We start from the raw sequence: 18,749 nt of genomic DNA, 5'->3' as shown, positions 1-18,749 counted from the left end.
TTTGGCTTGCCACCCAAAGACGCCTGGTCAAGCCTTTTCACCTGCCCTTGAAAACCAGCTAACAATTTCCACAAGACCCCTGAAGTTTCTGTTTCTCAGAAAACAAACCATTAATTTTCCAGGACTTACTCATAAGCAGGGAGCTAACACAGGCTGCAAGACACTAGCTGGCGACATGCAGCAGAGGCGGTCTCTGCATTCTTGTGCATTCTTCCTAGGAAATGAGAAACAAACAAGGCAGCGACCTTCGTATTTTCTCGGAAGGCAGCAGGGGCAAGAGGGTGGACCATGCCACTGGCAAATCTAGCAGCTGCTCTTGCATGGCGTGCTAACCTTGGGTAGTGACAACTTCCTCGGCTGCTTTACTTTGGGTGGCTCAGGGACTTGCGTGGGGCCTGTCATTTGACTGCTTGGCCATTCGGGATTGGTCCAAACATAGAAAATGGATTTGTTTGGGATCCAGGGAGGCATCCACATGCCTGGCACCTTCTTTTAGCAGGGAGGTCCACCAGCTGGAGGCAAAGGGGAGAGCCGGCTTCTCCTTTGCAGAGGACAGTTCTTGCTTGGAAGGGCAACTCCACGATGGCTACATGGACACTAAAATGGAAGACTCCCTCAGGTAGGGTTCAGGTTGCAGGGTCTCCAGGGACAGTGGCCTTTTTCCAGGATATTGTTTTTACTTTCCCTTGTCTCCCGCCCTGAGTTGCCTGAATGATTCCCCCCCTCCAAATACTAATGATGGCTGACCTTGAGAGCACTCCGGAGACCAGCCAAAGTTGCCAGTGGTGGTGATGGGGGCCGGCACCTTAAGAGGATCAAGGAAATCATTGTTTTGTTAGAATGAACCTTGAGTAAACAAAATTCTGGCTGTGAGTGATTTCTGTGAACTCAGCTTCGATGGACAAACCCAGGACTGAATTAATTTAATGTCCAGGTTATGTATCTTATACAATACTACAATACAAGACAATACTTTATTGGCCAAGTATGATCAAACATACAAGGAATTTGACTTTGGTGGAAGAGCTCTCTTTTGTGAACATAGCCAGTGGGATGGGCTTCTACTGTACAGGAGATGGGGCTAAAATGGGTTGGCAGTTTGTGCTTTAGTAAATTCTAGACAAATTTGGGATTTGGGCCAGCATATTAAACCAGAAAATGGTTCATTGGTTCAGAGCCTACGGGTTAAGTGAGCCCTCACCTTTCATCAACTTGAAATTAGGTTTTGCTGCATGGGTGAACACAATATGCATGCAAAATTCAGCACTCACCTAGATTGTTGGCTTATTTTTGTCACAAAAAGCAAGGTGGGGTATTATGAAAAAAGGCCCTAGTCTAGTTGTTTTGGGAGGTGTGTTGAAACCACCTGCTTCCTCAAGGAGATCTTTCATGAAAGTGGGAAAGAGACCTTCCCACTTTCAGAGCAATGGTGGATTTGTCTCCTAACCCAATCACTACAAAGAAACTCAATGCTCCTATCCACTTCCACTGAACCTGGAAGGAGAATACCACCCTGAGACACTGGTCATTTTTTAATTCCAAGGTGGAATCCACCAAAGGTAACCCTTGGGGGTGGGCTGGGGATTTCCCATGAATGATTCTCCCAATAATCAGCCAAGTTCCCATGGAACTTCACTGAAGGCCCACTTTAAATACTTCAGTCATGAGACAGTGTTCCAGATGATGCTAAAGCCACAAGATATTTTCCTTGTTCCTCCTGAGCAGGACAAAAGATTTCACTGTGTCCCCGTTTAGGGCTTAACAAATGACCTTTAGAGTTCCCAAGGGGAAAAAGGAGGGACTCCATTGCAAGGAAGCAAGCCTTTAGAAGCCCTTTCAACAAAACAGCCTCCATCTCAGTGGGCCTGAGATTGTGATTTCATCCATAATCGTGTCTTCTAGGAAAGAGGCAGCTTAGCAAGCGTCAAGCCCAAGGTGGACTCTTTTAGCCAAAAGGAGAGAGAAATGTCAGAAATTATGTGAACTATTTCCTTTCTTGCTGTTGCTGCTCTCCTAAAACTTCTGCAAGGAGCTTGGAAATGCCAATAAGCTCCGTTCCTTGTTAATTAATGATGGCTAACAGGTTGAAAGAGAAAGATATTAGCTACCCAATGGATACAGAAGATCAACTTTTCTGATTCAAATAATTGTCATATACTTCTATGGATACCATCCATATTTTATCTCTTCATTAATATGTGGTTTTTTTTAAACCTCAAAATATATTTTCAAAGGCGCATTTTCTCACAAAGTATTTTATTTCTTTGTGCATGCTCAGCTATACTTTTGATGCAGTTGAACTGTCAAGAGCTCTATCAAATGTCACAGACAGTTGGAGGAGAACAAAATTTGGTGGAGATATTTTGTCCGCATTTTAGAAGACCATTTCATACCCATATTCTTATAAAGACTGAATTCTTGAGAATCCCTGCTCTCCAATCATCACAATTCAGAAATGGCCAAGAGTGAACTATCTAGGACAAAATGTAAGATGGTCACTTGATTGTAGCTAATCTTACTGGTTGGGGTCAACCAACCAAATTTTTCAACCACATACTATGTTGTTGTTGTTTTAGTTGTTGTTACAGTACTGTGGCAAGACCATACTAAAAGTTGCAATCTGCACAGAAGGGTGGAGCTGACAAAATCTTTGCTCTGCAGATGAAGCTTCACAGGAGGGTCTGCTCAAGACAACCAGCCTTTGTCACTGACAAGGGGGGCTGTACCCTTCAAATGGTTGTTGCCTTCTGCAGCCTAAAGGAATGTATTTATCTTATTTATTTATTTTAAAACATATCAAACTGATGTTAATCGGGTCACTGCACAAACTAGGGGAGACCCTGGGGCATCCACAGAAGAGGCCAAAAAAATAAAAAACGGTAGCCATGACTGTGTGATGGAAGCCCCACCTTCTTAATGTGTGTCACAGGGGTGGAGCTTCAACTGCGCAGTTGCAACCGCCATCCTGACATTTTTATCTCTCCTGTGGGTGCCCCTGGAAGACCTTAAACCGCCAAGCTCCTGGATGACTTTGAGCCCAACGTGCCTCACATGATGGTTACAGCAGGGAGAAAGGAACAGAAGGAGACCTCCAAGTCTGCCATCTGGAGCTCCCACCATAAAAATGCAATAAGTAATACTCCTGCTAAATTATATCAAGTAAACACTGTACCTGTCATGTTCATCGTTCCAATGTTCTGAATACATCGTAACGTTTCGCATGTCACTTTCCTTATCCGTGTTTGCTGGGTGGAAATTTCCAGCCGTGCCAGGCTGTAATCTCCTTGCTGTAACTGTGGAATGTATGTTTGGGTTATTGACTCTGTCCAAAGTTACTTTCTCAGGCCGATGTGGGCAACGGTTGCTAGCACCTGGGAGGGGGTGGTTGCTAAGCGCGAGCGAGGGTGGAACCGGGTTTGAAGCGAGGGTTTTTAGTTTGTATTTGGCGCGCTTTTGCTCATTCTCAGCTTTCTCTGTATCTGCATACTATTCTTTCAATAAACCAGTTATCCTTAAGCACCTGCTTGTGAGACTGAGTTTGTCAGAATAGGCAACCATTACAGTACCACAGTAACTGCCAAGAAGCCAACTGGTCTCCAGTGGAACAGCCATGACCCCAGAGTCCTATTCTCTATGGGACACCGGGAGCCAGAAATCTATGGGGTGGTAGAGCTGATAAGTGGCAGTCTGCTCTGAGGGCCAAGGACTGGGGAAATCCCTTTGCCCCGAGTTATCCTTGAAATCCCACAAAAGCCCTCCACCACCAACCCCACCAAGATGGGGCATTTCAGTAGGAAAGCTGGGTCCACAGACAGACACATTTCCTGAGAAAACTCTCCCCCACTTTCAGGCATGGAAGTTGCAGCAACAACAGCAAAAACTACTACTACTGTTGTTGTTGTTATTATTATTATTATTATTCTGCATGAGGAAAGTAAGGTCCACAAGGCAGTGGCAATCTAAATTCTACCAGTAGGAAAGAGTTAAGTAAATGCTTCTTGGGAGTACCTGATTACACAAATAGCATCCTCACAAATTATGAATTTCTCCATCACACAGATTAATTATTTTTAATGATAACATTCTTAGCATTTAGACTGAGGAATTCAGTACTGGTCTGACTTTTTATGGGCAAACCTATAAGTTTCGGCAGGAAGCAAATTAATTGCTTCATGCTTTCTTACACTTTCTTCTTTGATTTATGCTTATTTAAATCATTCTAGGTTCAGCTCCCACCAAGTGGCTTACAATTAGGTCATTAAATATCTTTCCTTAAGCCCTGAAAAAAGAGTTCATGCACTGCTGCTCCGGAAAGCATTTGCCGCAACAAACAGCACTGGCCTGTGAAAGGCAATGGATGGGGTCTCCAGGCTGCAGACGGAGGACGGCGTCCAGGAGGGAGCCGGTGACAAATACACCAGAGAGGGTTTCCCCAGCTAACGGACTGCAATCACCAGACTGAGCCAAACCTCTTGCTGTGTTTTCCACAATGATGAAAAATAATTCAGAAGTCCTCCAGGTGTCTAGGATGCTCTGGCAAAGATCTGGTTGCCAGAGAAGAGGGGAAGAACCAGATGTTTTCCAAAACCTCCAGCAGTCAAAAGAGCATTCACCCTCTTTCTGCTGATCCACAACAGATGTTGCATCCCAGGATGCAACTTGAGTAGGTTTTCAGACCAGCAAGGTGAAGCAAATAAGGTATGAACACACCGTTCACAGCACAGTAGAAAGAGAGGATCAGAAGTAAATGGAAAACAGTGTTGAGTGGAACAGGGTAGCCACAGAGGAGTGTGATCTAAATGTGGCAGCACCAGAGCAATTCTTGTCTCTTGTGGGACAATAAATTGATTCTTGCCTTGGAGAGAAGATGAACCATGGAATAAATGTTGAAGTGCCCCTGAGAAAATTCAGAGAGTCCAATGAAATTTTGGCCTTCCTCTGGAAAATCTTTGCTGCAGAAATTCAAGTTCTTTACCACTGGGAATCTATATGACATTGGCAGTACAAAAATCCTGTAAATAAACAAATAAATAAATCCTGCCCAATCTTTCCTTCTCTCTATATCATCTCAGCCTGCCTGCAATTACTGTATGTTTCCGGCTGTGCAACCACGTTATCTTGCAGACTAATTGTAGGAGCCATAAGACGCTGCTCTGTGCTCATGCATGAAAAAGTCTTTTGCGCTCAGTTATCTTGGTTTCTGACTTCACTGATCACAGGGCCAGTTATGGGGGTCAGTGGGGACTCTGACTTTGGATGACACTGCCCAGACACAGACCAGATCCAGCAAGTGGCATCAGCAGATACAGGACTGTATTAAAATACCACCCAAGGGCACAGCGGCATCAGGCACTCTTAGTAAGTGGGGCACAGTTTCACAAGGTGTTTTCTTGGTCAGGAAAACTTCTACTTCATCAAAATCATACCATGTTATATTAGATCAATATTTTGATACTGCTGTCAATTTTTAAAGAAAAATCTTTTGAAATTCCTCAAGGATTTCACCCAGAGAGGAACCTCCAAATCCACTCTGAATTTGGAATGGGTGGAAATGTTGAAAATGGAGATAGTTCCCATTGCCCTGAAGAGTCATTTCACAAGCCCTAGCTAGTGAACAACTCTCCAGCACCCCTTCAACAGAAAACCGCAAGGGGGAAAGGGGGTAGATAGCTGAAGGCCCAGAGTTCAGAGGGAAGCCATCATTTTGGCTACCATCCATTGCATTAACAAATCAATTGATATTTATATTTTGAAGAGATCTGTTCTCCTTCCCTTGCAAAGCCTATGTACTCTTCTGTGGCTTATAGCAATTAAAGCCACCATGTCCTAAAATAAAATTATATTAAAACATGGTAATAATGCAATCATACAGCAAAAGGACCAGCTACAGGTTAATTTCAATTCAACATAAATGTACTCAGCAACACCACCACCCTGGAAGAAAAATGCCTTGAGTGCAGCCAAGGGGAGGCCCTGGACCTCCACTCAGGTGACGCAGAGAAAGGCTCCTCCCCCTGTGTTTGGGGAATAAGCTCCTCCCCCAGTCAGAAGCTGGAAAAGTGGTGCAGCCATCACAATTGTGCCCAGAAGCCCCCCTGGAAATCAGGCTGTTCCCGCCCCTGCTGCCACATTTGTTAGCAAATGATCTTGGTCTCCCCTTTTCAACAAAGGGCCTGTGATCCACACCCACCTGAAGAACCAACTCCTCGGTTGTCCCTTCTTTGGCCACTGACATGTTTAAGTGCGCCATAACCATAGCGTTAAGGGGGTGACAACGAGCCGCACAAAAAAGCATTCCTTCGTCTTACTAAACTAATTACAGTGCAGGGTTAGGAAGTTTGCAAACTTGGCAAAATAGATGCCTCCACTGTACAGAATCATTTGGTCCTTCCTCTCTGTACCTCTGCCCCCTGCCCCCCCCCCGCCCCCCGCCTTCCACTCGGCCACCCGGAATGAGCACTGAGACTTCAGGAGAAGTTTATTTGGGACAAAAAACCCAGTTCAAGAAATGCTCTGCTGCAAAGGCACCAGAGTTGCAACTGTGCAAGATCCGGGAGATTTATGGGGCATTTTCCTTTCATGCATTCCAACATTAGGCAGAATGCAGAAAAGGAGTAAGACGGAGTATCCCACCTCTCACTTCCATATACAGTAGCAAAGTCTCATGCACAACTATGGCCATTTCCTTTCACAAACATTCGTTCCTCTTAACAGACCGCTCACTGCCCAATACCTTTTTACCATTTTTTAAAATCCGTTCAATCGTGTCTGATTCTCAGAGACTGCCTGGACAAGTCCCTGCAGTTTTCTTGGCAAGGTTTTTCAGAAGTGGTTTGCCCTTGCCTCCTTCCTAGGGCTGAGAGAAAGTGACCGGTCCAGGGTCTCCCAGCTGGCTTTGTGCCCAAGGCGGGACTAGAATTCACAGTCTTCCGGTTTCTAGCTTGATGTCTTAACCACGACACCAAACTGGCTTACACCCCTAATGCATTACATGCATCAAAGGAGCATCAGGTCCTTCTCTTACTTCCTCTTTGGCACTGAACCAGTAATTAAGTATTTTGTTTATCTGCATACATGATTTACTTCCTATGTTTCCTGCATTCAGCAACCTTCATATTCATGCAAAACATTTTATCCTTCAGGCCTATTCACTTTGTCAGACACTTTCTCTAAATCAACAAATGTGACTCACATTCTCAGACTTCTCAATGACTTGCTGAAGAGCAAAAACCTTGTATGCGCTTTCTCTGCAGGAAATAAAGCTGCACAGAACTTCCCAGATTTTGCTCTCTTAACAAACTAATCTCCCTGTGGTTTTTGCATTTGTTCTTTGTATCTTTCCTGCTGACAGAGAAGCAATAACAGCATTATTCTGATCTTCAGGCACACATTCAGCCTTCACACATATACTAAACAAGTCACACAGCCACCCCATGAGCAAACCACATTAACCCCTTAGCATTTCCCCAGTTACAGCATCTACACCTGCAGCATGACCATTCGTAACATTCTTGTATCTTTTTTTTCTTTCTATACATGATACAATTATCATCTCTTTTTTTGCATCAATTAATTTCATGTGCCTTTTCCCTCCTCATTCACAGCCTCTTTCACTCATCATTCCACCAAGCTTTCTTTTTTATCTTTCTCATTAGTGTAACTTCAAATATTTTTTTCCAATGTTTTCCCAGCAGATTCCATATCCTTTTTCATACAATTTCCATTCCTTTCATTGGGAGATTGTCTTCTAATACTGTTCCATTTTCTTGTTGTAGTCATTCTGTGTTCAGACACATTTCTTTCACTTCTTTTTTTCTTTCTTGTCCATTTTCTCTCAAGATCTACAGCACTCTTGACACTACCAAAAATAGTCTCCCGCGCATTCAGAACCTCTCATTAGCCTTCACCAATTCTCTAAGTCTTTCATTATAAGCTGTCATATCAGTCATAGTTTTTGATTTATATTCATTCCTTTGTTGCGAGTAAGTAGGAATAGACTTGAGCTTCAAGCACCTGCTGAAAGCAAACATCCCCGGCTCTTCCATTATCACTCCTCATTGGAATGTGACAGGCCACTATCACCAGCCAACTTTCCATACATCTCCACAACAACCTAGATGACCCCAGTTCATACTTGTTGACATTTTATCCCTTTGTATGAATTAAACTTATAACTTCACTTCCCTGGGTATAATTCAATAATAACCCTCCAGTCATACTGTCAACTGTCTGGTAGGGCCACTCTATCCTTTTATACAACAACCACCACCAAATATTTCCTAGCCTTCTTTCTAGAGTGGGCCTGACTGCTGCCAATAAATTGTGCACAGAAAATTCCCTAGATAGCAGTAAAATTTGCATTTGGCTTTCCCAGAAACTATTCCACACCTCACTCTTATGGATAGATGACTGAAGGATCCAGAGGGTGCCAGAATAAAAGATGGCAGCCCACCATTGGCTGTACCTACTGGCAACTATGGGAGCTGAAGCCTACCATACCTGGAGATCACTCAGTTGGAAGAAATTCGTGCACAGCCGCTGCCACTGTGCTCAACAGGCTATCCATAGGCCAACAACAAAAAGAAAAGGAAGAAGTATGTAAAAAAAGGGGGGAGATGTTGATATTTGGCACAGCATGAAACAGTGAAATAAACATTTCTGGCATATTGAGCAAGAGGTGGATTTGAATGGAAGAGAATGAGAATGAAAGGACAGTCCTGGACCATTTTCTTTCTCTCCAGACAGAACATTTTCACAGGAGAGGCTGTGAAGGTGGATCCTCAAATGAATGTTCAAACAGAGCCAACAGAGCCAAATATATGAACCTCAGAGTGGAGAGACAGGATCAAAGTTTCAGATTTGTAAATTTATAGAGACAAAAGCAAAATTCTTCAAAGTCAAATGTGCAGATACAGACGGGGGGTTGGGATTAGAACTTCTAAAAAAGTTATTGGACGAATAGCTGCTTATAAACTGAATGTGACTCACTACTGTAATGTGGCTGCAAAAAAGGCAAAGGTAATTTTAGACTCCATGAATAGAATTATTTCTTCCAAGCAAAGGGAAGTAGTTGTTCTGCTTTATTGTGTCCAGTTCCAGGCATCAGACTTTAAAGAGTCAGACAAGGGCAGCAAGGAAATATGAGGACTAGAAACGCACTGGAGGAACTGGAACTGTTAGCTTTGAAGAGGGAAGACAGAGCAGGGAGATGATGGCACCCTTCAAAGACCAGAGTCAACATCAACATCATCATCTGAAAGGATGTCATGTAAAAAATAACAGGCACAAACTGGGGACATAAGTGGCCAGAAGGTAGATTCTAACTGAGTGTTAGAAAAAAAGTGCTAACAGGAAGAGCAGTTGGAGAGTGGAGCCAATGACCCCCAGAGGCAGGAACTTTCCTTCACTAGAAGTGAGACCACCATCTCTCAGGAAGAAATCAGTTTGGATTCCTACACAGAGCAGGAGGTGAGCCCTGTGGTCTCAGGGGTACCTCCCAAATCTAGGACTCTACAAGCTTATGAAATGGTACTGATGGAGAAACTGCTAAATGAAATCTGTAATGAAATCTGTACCCCAAGGTGCTTGTTGGTTTTCTCCCCAGAAGATTACCGTGCAAATGTTATCATTGTGCAGAGAATAACATTTTGTACTTTTTGATCTGACATCAGTCTTTAGCCCAATGTTTTCTAAAATGGGGTACCAGTTATATTAAGGAATGAAAAATTAATGTTTTGTGTCACTTGTTGCAAGAACAGGCATAATAAATTGAATGAAAAGCCAACCCAATGGACTGACTTTGCATTTAAGATTAAGGCATAAAAAATCTCATCAGAATTAAAATTAAACAAGCTTAATATGTCATGCAAATACAGCCCTCCTAGTCCTTTGGCCCAGTTGCAAAGCCCTTCTCAGAAGTAATTACTGGAAGCTGTCAATGGCCTGTTTTAAGTCTCAGGACTGAATATTTTAACAAATAAAGAAATGACTAAAGTAGAGAAGCAAAGACATTTGCCTTCTGGTTTTGCAAGAAAAGATGCCACATAATTCCCAGTATCAGCAGCCTTTTCAGGCAGCATGTCATCTTGTGCAAGATCAGCATAAACCTTAAAAAAATAAATATAAAAACAAAATCAAAAACTTTTTTAAAAATAAGAAAATATAAATTTAAAACATTTAAATGCTCCAAATGTATTCTTGGGAATCTGTGGGCTCCCTGGTGGTCTGGATTATCCAACCCTCTAACTCCAGCTCTCCTCTGTGGTAATTTCCCAACACAGAGAAACAGCTGGCCTGTGGCTTATTCCCCACCCACCCCACCCTCCCTGGGACCTCCAATTTCGTTCTGCTGCACACCAGGATTCTGCCATGGGTTGCTTGGAGAGATGTGCTGGTATATGAGGCCACACAGTTACAAAACAGCTGTTTTATTTTTGCAGAAAAAGAGAGATAGCACATGACCTATACTCCTCATTCCTTACCTTAGAAGTCATAATAATATTAAAGGTTATGCCTCTATCTTCAAATTGAATTCTTGGCCTTCTGTCAAATGCAGTATGTCAAAATATGTAAATGTGCACATGTACTTCATTCACTACGCTGCAAATTGTGAATTTTTTTCCCCACCTGGAATCTGCCTTGTATTGGGACTTCAACACAGCATCCAGATAGAATTCTGGAAATTGTAATCCAAAATGTAGAGAGGACACAACTTTGGAAAGGCCCATTTACGCTGTCAGCCAAATAAAGTGGAACTCTGGAAACTCTGCATTGTTCTGTGCTACTGTATTTTTTTTTCACCCCCACATTTTCTACAGATTGTGGCAGCTTCAGTTCATTTAATTCTTATCTTCTCTGCCTCCAACGCACACATGAGTGAAATGCATGATACCTATGTAGGCACCAGCCAATCCCCCATCCAGATCAGTTTCACGTGAGATCATTTACAATTGCTTTCTCTCCTGTTTCTGCACTGCTGTGCAAATTACTTTATTTGAAACAAGTCAGAAAAACTTGCATTGATTTTAACACATATTTTTTAAAAATACATACTTCTACTATTTAACACTGAAATAGAAATTGTTTAATATATTATGTTCTGAAATACATATTTTTGTATGAATTTAAGCGTAAAGTATGTCTCCACTTTCTTCAGCATTTGAAGTGATAAGTACATAAACGTAGCAGCGGAGTGCAGGGTCACCCTCATTCTGGAAAGGCCCAATCAATGTTTTGTATTAAAAATGCAGACAACACTCAAACCTTGGTCATCCTGATGCTGGGCATGGGGGCAGAGAAGGGAGAGACTCATGACAGGGCAAGTAAAGTGTGAACCAAGGCTGGGTGGGCTGGTGTGCTGGGAGGAACCCACCCATGGCCTCAGCGTATCCCATGAACCAGGCCAACCTGTTCACTTGTCACAGAGTTTATATATTAGTCATAATAGCTGTTGTTGTTAACCTGGCTCTTGTTTAGGATTCCTCTTTATCTTGGGAGCCATCCCTGTTTAACTGACTGTTTCCACTATGCCTTTGGAGAAGACTTTGGACTCCTTCTGAAGCCTTGCTAAGCGTGGAGGGGCCTAATCCAGCTGTGCCCCTGGATTCAGCTCCCTCCTTAGGAATGAAAGTGAATTACACAGTGGACCAAGGAAAGCACCCTGATTCTGGTATACAAGCACATGTGCAAATGAGCATGCTCGAACATACTTGGTGGTACAGTATTCTTTTTTATGCAAATGCTCCTGGCAGAGATAACTTTGAACTGCTAGGTATGTTAAGCAATGATTAAATCATATCTTAATTCAAAGAAGATGGAGGACTTCTGCAGACGTAACAAGAAGAGAACCCTCAGTCAATGGTAAACAGTGATATTGATGGTTGCCCCTTGATGAGAGCATAAGGGCCACCTCTTGTCTGTCTTTCCTTCTTCAGTAAGTGGGAGAAGACGCAGGCATGGCTGGGTCACAGAGAGGGAAGGCAAAAGCTAAATCAGTGGGAAATCCCCTAGAAAAATTAGTACAGTGAGCAAAAAAAGCTCTTCGACCTTAAAAACAAGTAGACAAGAAGTACAATTACACAGTTACAGACCACATAAACAAGAACACAGAATGAACCTGTGTGCATGGGATTTAAACTACCACCAAATCTTAAGAGAGAAACTGTGCAAACAGCCATTCACCTATCATAGTGGAAAAATGCCTTGGGCGATCAACTGAGGAAAGATGTGGGAAAGAAAGAAGTAACCCTAAGCGTTTGTTTGTTTGTTTAATTTGTATGCCACCTGACTCCCGATGACCCTGGGCGTTTTCATGTGATGTGATGATAAAACTGTTGGTACTGTTTGGTACAAGAACCCACTATATTCCACTTGGAGGTCACATCTTAATAGATTCTCAAAGACCAAAATGGCCCAAAGCGCCTACAGTTATTGGCGCCTATATCTGAATAATAGTAAGTTCATGCTTAGACCAACTTCAAAGGCCCATAAAAGAGAAATGCTTTTAGCATCTCTTTAAAGTTTGAGAAATAAGACTGCAGGAGTAATACCGATGGAAGTTTGTTCCAGAGAATTGGCACTAGATGGGAAAAGGCTCTCAACCATGATGTGGCTATTTCCATTCAAGGTGGTATCAGTCAGCCCAGATTAAACTATGAAGTTGGGTGCACGGGCACATTGAGTTACAAGCAGGTTTTTTAAATAATTAGGCATGGAAGCACCACAAGTTTATACCAGCAACTTAAGCTGCACTGCTAGGGAATACCCAATCATTGTAGAAACCGGTGAGAAAGTTAGTTTGAGGGAGGCCCAGAACAGTGTGAACAGCACATTTTTGACTCAGATCAGGATAAAGTTATTTGCAATCAGCTATTGAAAGGATTCAGATGTGAGATGAACAGGGCATGAACCCGCTGCTTTGCTGTCTTGAGAGTGAGGAACCAGCAGATCCTATGAACATTAAATGGGAGTTACCCATTTTGGTGGTTTTATTGATGGAAGGTTTTAAATGAAGTCTCTGAACAATGCAGCTTGCAGCTCAGAAAACAAAAAGTGGAACAGAAAGGGGGTAGTAGCTATTTTTTTTATGGAATAAATAGAATAGTATAGAATAGTGTAATTAATAGTAATAGAAAGTGGAGTAGTATAAAAACCAAACTAAGATTAGATACACACCCATGATATCACTCCAACTGAACTCTGGAAATGAGTTTAGGATGAGGATGAAACCCAACAGTCTCTCTCTTCTCCATATTCAGTTTGAGACTGTGGTGTGGGAACAAATCCAGCCTTAAAACATGCCAAGAAGGGGTTGGGAAGGAAATCAGGCTGGCAAAACATTTTGTGGTTAAGATGCTCAAAACCAAACATGTCCCTGACTCTTAGCAAACGGTCAAGACTACTCTGATGGGATGAGGAGGCAGCGGACACCACTTCCTAGTGGCCCTGGCAGAGCTGTAATAAATCCTCATCTGCTTGCTCTGTGCCATCTGAATTTGGCAGCCTCCTTGAGTTTTCTGTCCATGTGCAACAGTCTTTGGGAATGTATTCATTTATCTGACTGTATTTGTATGACATCTCATCAAATAATTTTAGGTGACTTAAAACAAAATGAATTCACAGCATAAAAACAGAATGTAGATCCTTCACAATTCTCACCAATAAGTAATTAATTCGCCAATTCCCACCAGACTTATCCAAAAGGTCTCTTGGAAACGCCCCGCTTACATCATTTTTTGAAATAAAAATAACATTGCAACCAACATTGGGGGGGGGGGGATTTTACAGCATCCTCCCTCAGTCTGTAGGTATCAGGTGTGCAGATTCTACCTGGAGCAGGCAGTCCCAGTTCTCATGGACCTGAGACCAAAGGGATGAAAACCAGCACCTTGAATTGGACCTGAAGGCCACTTGGTGGCTGGTACAGCCTGGGTCAGTTGAAAAGGGCGTGAATTGCTATTGCTAAAGCCCTCCACAGGTGATGAGTCCTTTTCTAATCTATTCCTCAAGATGTCTCCTCTAAATGCACCTTCTTACCTCTGCTTCTCACATTAAGACTCAAGGAATGCAGATCAAGCAGCAGACATAGAGTTGCTTGCTTGTCACAACAAGACTCATGGTGCACTTCCAGGCCAAGAACAAGAGCAACCAAACAGTTAATGGAAAATGGTTCTGTGGACTGAGTGTGAATGCCAACCACAAATGTGCCAAAAACATAAACTGACTCATAAACAATCTCGGTTGAATTATTGAAGTGTGCTATATCAAAGTCAGAGCTCATTATACATCCAAGAATAACAAACCTGTGAGATTTGACTTAGGATGTAATCAGTCCTTGCCTGGATCTGCAAATAGAGGCACATCTGGTATTCTTCACCAAGCTGCATTTGGCCCCGGCTGCCATCGTGGTGATTCGGACTCCTGGCCCTTAGCTGCTTTTTCCTCAGCAGGACCACAGTTTTGGTCTATTGTCCCTCTAGTGGCATAGTAGGAGAAACATATACAATGCTCCTCCGGGGATCCTTCCAAAACAGAATGCCCAGTGAAGTGTTCTTGAGGTGGTCAGATTTTCCTTCCTCACAACTGCTATTAATTATGCCCAGAATTCAAAACCTGTTCTTACTACAGTGAATCTGAACACATTAGCAGAATTAATTGATCCCTGCTGGTTTCACCTCTCAGCACACCCTGAAAGGGTGCCATTCACAAGAAGGTTTTTTGCAAGCGGTCCAGTCCAACATAGCCACATCCAAAGATTTGAGATGTTCCTGCAACTTGGCCAATTATTTAGCCAAAATAATGTCAGAGCACTGTAAGCTGCTCATCCATGAAAACAGGCCTGGCTCCTCAGTGACTCAGGGGGAAGATTACATGTAGGCTGGTTGCTTTTCAGTCTGGGGGAGACTGAGCAGGAGATGAGAATCAACATATGACCTTTCTTCCCTTCCCCTCATTCTCCCAAGTTCCCAGGCTTTTAGCAGATGCTTTGTAGCAGAGGTTTCCACAAGCCTGATTTAATCACGTGTTGACGGACATTAAGCAGCTGCAGACTACCTGGCTGTGTTCATCCCACTGCTGTCACCAGTGGTGCACTAAAATGGAAAAACTGATTCAGTTCTGTCCCATCCACCCACTCACAACACAGCCACAAAGATTTGCTGCAGAGTCTATACTCCTAACCAGAAGTATTTAAGTATCATGATGCATGGCCTTTCTTCAGGAGAGGACCACTGAATTCCTTCCTATTCTGTCTTAGAAGCAACATTTCTGCCCATTAATTTGCCTCTGAGTGGAAGAATAAGGCATCCTTGGAAGAGTATCTCTCATCTTTGCACCCAGCCATCAAGAAGAACAAAAAAGAACTCCCACTGGGATCTGAACATCTACAAATGCTTCCCATTGAACTGGCAAGACACATAACGCGATTCCAGCAGAAACAACTGGAGGTGAGGGAGGAAGAATGGCCAGCCCAGGAGACCTAGAACCATACTTAAATGAAGCCCTGGAGCCAAGAGTAAAGGTGGGTGTCAAAGGGGACAAGGCACTTACAATGCAAACTTCTGTAGAGGATGTTTGCAACAAGAGTCACCTGGAAGCTTTTAAGCAGCTCACAATATGGTCATAAAGCAAGAGCATAACCCTCTTGCTTGTTCCCCCATATGGGATTCAAAAGTGAATCTGAAAGCTGGAGATTTCATTTGTACCTAAAGAAGCCTAACAAAGCACCCCTTGGTCCAAAATTATTTCACTCAATATTGTCTACTCAAAGAAGGCTCTTGTAGCCTGACCTCAGCTTCCAAAATCCCATGCTGGCTGGGGCCAATGGGACTTCTTGTGGAAACATCTAGAGAGGACTAGGTGGGGGAAAGCTACTTTAACATCTCAGCCTCCCTAGACAGAGTCATCATAGCTGAACATCTAGAAACTTCTACACATGAACGAAAGCTATGGAAACAGGGATTCGCTCCTATCTACACTTTTCCATATCCAGTCCCCAGATGGGAAAGGGTGCCTGGTAGAGCATATTGATGGAATAGCAAGGCTGCCCACTCTAGACCTTTATAAATGGTTTAACCTTGGGAAGGAAAGACTGAAGGCCCGCTTCAGTTACATAAAAGAAAGGCCAAGATATGTTCTTTATCATTCCAGCATGCAGGACACAGAATAATGAATCTGAATTACAGAAAGGCAGTGAATGTTGGGGAAAAAGAAGAAGAAGAAAACTTTCCTAACAAAAAGAGTTGGCCAACAATGGAATCAGTGACCAGGAAGAGCAGAGGGGTCCACTTCATGGCTGCATTCGAAGGGAGGCCAGAAGGCCATCCGCTGAGGAGGCTTCAGTCCATATTCCTGCCCTGAGCAGGGCTTGGCCTTGAAGTTCTCAGTGGCTCCTTCCAACTCGAGCATTCTATCATTCAGCAGCATCCAGAACAAACTGCGCTGACTCCAAAAGGGTGACCTATGTGTGCTGATGTCATCACGCAGTTGCTGCAGTGACGTACCTGTGACCAATGTCTGACCAAAATACACATGTTGCAGCTTTGGGGTGATAACTTCGGCAGCTGAGGGTGAAACCTACCTCAGTTGACTGGGGAAATGGTAAAATCATACACTACAGGAATATCTTTTTAAATAATGATAATAATTAAACTTGTATGCCACCCAACTCTCAACCACTCTGTGAGGATCACAACAATCAATCAAATACAATAACATAAATAAAAGATAGAAGAAGGCAAGTGCTGAACCCTACTGTACTGGATAATTTTTGTCCAGTCTCCCACCTCCCCTTCTTGGGGAAAGTGGTTGAGAAAGTTGTGGCATTACAGCTCCAGAGGGTTCTGGAGGAAACGGATTATCTAGACCCCTTTCAGTCAGGTTTCAGGCCCTGTTATGGGGCAGAAACAGCATTGGTTGCACTTATGGATGATCTCTGGCGGGAGCGGGATGGGGGAAGTGCATCCAACCTTGCTCTCCTTGACCTCTCAGCAGCTTTCGATACCATTGACCATGGTATCCTTTTGGGGCAGCTCAGGGAGTTGGGGGTGGGCGGTGCGGTTTTGCACTGGTTCACCTCCTTCCTCCAGGGCCGGTTCCAATCGGTGATGATAGGGAGTGAGAGATCCGATCCTTGACCCCTCCTTTGTGGGGTGCCACAGGGTTTGGTTCTCTCTCCTCTCCTATTCAACATCTACATGAAACTGCTGGGTGAGATCATCCGTCACCATGGGATGAGGTATCATCAATATGCTGACGATACTCAATGTACATCTCCATCCCAGGTGAGGTAAGTGATGCTGTGACTGCCCTCTCTCAGTGCCTGGGGGCTGTAGGGGCCTGGATGGGGTTCAGCTGAACCCTGGTAAGATGGAGTGGCTGTGGGTTAAGGGCTCTTCCGTATCCGGGACTGTCATCTTTGGTTCTGGATGGGGTTGCACTGCCCCAGACAGACCCAGTGTGTAGCTTGGGGGTCCTCGTGGACTCACGGCTCCTGCTCAAAGAGCAGGTGGCAGCTGTGGCCAGGAGGGCCTTTGCACAGCTTCATGTTGTGCACCAGTTACGCCCTTTCCTGGATCAGGAGGCCCTTCGAACAGTCACTCATGCCCTTGTTATCTCCCATTTTCACTACTGCAATGCGCTGTACATGGGGCTACCCTTGAAGAGTATCCAGAAGCTTCAGCTGGTCCAGAATGTGGCTGCGCGGGGTATTTTTGGTGCCCCTAGAAGGGCGCACATAACACCTTTGCTACGCAAGCTGCATTGGATATCAGTCTGCTTCCGGGTCCAATTCAAGGTGTTGGTTATCACCTTTAAAGCCCTACATGGCATGGGCCCGGGTTACCTGAGGGACCGCCTCTTCCCCATTTCATCAGCCCATCCCACCCGATCATACAGAGAGGGCATGCTACGGACCCCGTTGATAAGAGAATTCCATCTGGCGGGGTCCAGGAGGCAGGCCTTCTCTGCAGTAGCGCCCGCCCTTTGGAACATCTTGCCCCCAGAGGTGAGATTAGGCCCATCGCTCCTAGCCTTCCGGAGGAAGTTGAAGACCTGGCTCTGCCACCGGGCTTGGGGCAGGGAGGAGAATCGACATACTTGGGGCTGGCTAGTGCCTTGAAGTGCCCCTCCTACGCAATGACTGAATGAGACCACAGCCATCTGGATTTTATTATATTTGGTAGCTCTGCAAAATTGTTTTATAGTGTATTTTATTGGAATTTTATTATATATTTATTGTTTTATACCTTAAACCGCTCAGAATCCCTTCAGTCGGAGGAGCTGGGTGGTGACAAATTTGATGAAAGAAAGAAAGAAAGAAAGAAAGAAAGAAAGAAAGAAAGAAAGAAAGAAAGAAAGAAAGAAAGATAAATGCGATGAAGCTAGGGGTCTCACTCTCCCTCACCAAAGGCCTGGGTGAAGAGCCAGGGAAGAGCCAAGTACAGGGAAAAGTGTGAAATTTAGGAAAAGAAAAAAATAACAAGATATTTCTGCGAGTAGCCTTTATTTCCCAGGCCAGAATTACAGCTCTTTGGCTATTATACCCCTCAGGGTGAGCACAGTTCTAAAAGACAGGGATAATAAGAAAGGAACATTGTGTCTTTTAAGCTGCTTGTTATACATGCAGGTATGAGGATTTTGATGCTTTAACTCTGAATTTGAATTTGAGTTTCAATTTCAGTCTGAAACTGAAACATTCAATTTAACATTGGGTGTACACACACACACAGGACAGCACTTGGCGATCACTTTCC

The 18,749-nt window shown here is 43.7% G+C and overlaps 1 protein-coding gene across 2 annotated transcripts in view; it reads right to left on the bottom strand.

Moving 5' to 3' along the window:
* Positions 1-18,749, bottom strand: part of COL5A1 (collagen type V alpha 1 chain) — a 234,267-nt gene that overhangs the window by 196,294 nt on the left and 19,224 nt on the right. The window lies entirely within an intron of this gene.

Source organism: Candoia aspera, chromosome 16 (assembly GCF_035149785.1).
Source record: "Candoia aspera isolate rCanAsp1 chromosome 16, rCanAsp1.hap2, whole genome shotgun sequence".
Taxonomy (NCBI): Eukaryota; Metazoa; Chordata; class Lepidosauria; order Squamata; family Boidae; genus Candoia; species Candoia aspera.
The sequence above is the reverse complement of the archived record's forward strand: the minus strand, read 5'-3'. Positions and strand labels throughout refer to the sequence as shown.